Source organism: Gracilinanus agilis, chromosome 5 (genome assembly GCF_016433145.1).
Source record: "Gracilinanus agilis isolate LMUSP501 chromosome 5, AgileGrace, whole genome shotgun sequence".
NCBI lineage: Eukaryota > Metazoa > Chordata > Mammalia > Didelphimorphia > Didelphidae > Gracilinanus > Gracilinanus agilis.
In genome coordinates this window covers 31,724,615-31,726,628 of record NC_058134.1, presented here as the reverse complement: position 1 = coordinate 31,726,628, position 2,014 = coordinate 31,724,615, and positions in this window count along the sequence as shown.

The window sequence follows — 2,014 nt, the reverse complement described above, 5'->3', positions numbered from 1 at the left end:
TGGAGCTGTGAACTGATCCAGCCATTCTGGCTGGCAATTTGGAATCATGCTCAAAGGGCTATAAAAGAATGCCTGCCCTTTGACCCAGCCATACCATTGCTGGGTTTGTACCCCAAAGAGATCATAAACAGACTTGTACGAAAATATTAATAGCTGCGCTTTTTGTGGTGGCAACAAATTGGAAAAGGAGGGTATGTCCTTCAATTGGGGAATGGCTGAACAAACTGTGGTGTATGCGGGTGATGGAATACTATTGTGCTAAAAGGAATAACAAACTGGAGAAGTTCCAGGCGAACTGGAGAGACCTCCGGGAACTGATGCAGAGTGAAAGGAGCAGAGCCAGAAGAACTCTATACACAGAGACTGATATACTGTGGTAAAATCGAATGTAATGGACCTCTGAACCAGCAGCAATGCAATGACCCAGGACAATTCTGAGGGCTTTATGGTAAAGATGCTGCCCACATTCAGAGGAGGGACTGCAGGAGAGGAAACATATAGGAAAAACAACTGCTTGAAAGCATGGGTTGGGGTGGACATGATTGGGGATGTGGACTCAAAACAACCACACCAATGCAACTATCAACAATTTGGAAATTGGTCTCGATCAAGGACACATGACAAAACTAGTGGAAATGCGCATGGGTAGGGAGGGCGCGGGGGGGGGGGGTTGAAGGGGAAAGGAGGAGCATGAATCATGTAACCATGTTAAAAATGAATATTAATAAATGTAAAAAAAAACCTACTTGATACAATGCAAAAAAAAAAAAACTGTTGTTTGACAGAGTCAAATGTGATGGGTGAAGGCTGTTGATTCCTCAGTTGAGAAATGTCTTTTCTGATGGACCTATTTGGAAAAAATATTTATTACAGCTCTTTTTGTGGCAGCAAAGAATTGGAAATTGAGGAGTTGCCCATCAATTGAGGAATGGCTGAACCAGTTATGGTATATTACTGTGGTGGAATACTATTGTGCTATAAAAAATGATGAGCAGGATGATTTTAGAAAAATCTTGAAAGACTTACATGAACTGATACAAAGTGAAATGAGCAAAATCAGGAGAACATTGTGCAGAGTGATAGTAATGTTTTTGATGAATAACTGTGAGTAATCTAGTTATTTTCAGCAATGCCGTAATTGAAGATAATCTCAAAATTCATGATAAATGTTATCTACCCTCTGAGAAAGAACTGATGGAGTCTGAAGGCAGTTCAAAATATTCCATATTTCACTTTCTTTTTCCTTTTATTATTTTCATTTGAGATCTTGCCCACAAAATGACTAATATAGAAAAATGCTTTTTATGACTGCACATGAAGAAACTCTGTAAGACTGCATATTATCTCAAGGAGGGAGAAAGGGAAGAAGGGAGGGAATTTAGAAATCAAAGTTTACAAATGCATGTTAAAATTGTTTTTACATGTAATTGGGGGAAATTAAGTATTATTTAAAAAAGAAATACATTTTTATTTAAAAAACCACCACCACCCCTAGATATATATGTTTATAGACACACATGTGTACATATTTGCATACACATGTATTTATATAGGTATAAACATGTAGTGCGCTCACCACATGTGCAGATGTACACATGTATGTCTTCATGTGTGTGCGTGCATGTATATACTGTTTAAAGGAAATTTTATGAAATTACCATAAACAGTGCTTGAGGTCACAGATTTTTAACATCCAATACACTTTCCTATGAGCATTCTAAGTATTACCTTTGGATAAAAAGTTTCCCACATATTACATATTTCACCCTTTTTCCCAAATGTTGATTTTCTCCCCACAAATATCCAATTTGGGGTTAAGATTGTCCGTGACTTGTCTTCAGTGTGAGATTTCTCCAGTGTAACATTTCTTATGAACTTGGAAATCTGCTCTTGCTCTCCAAGGTGAAGCCTTGATTAGTCTTGGCAGCCATGTAATTTCTTCCTTGTGTACTTTCTGATATCTATAAAAATGCCTCTAAAATATAGATATAAGTGTAAAATCATCAAAGTAATG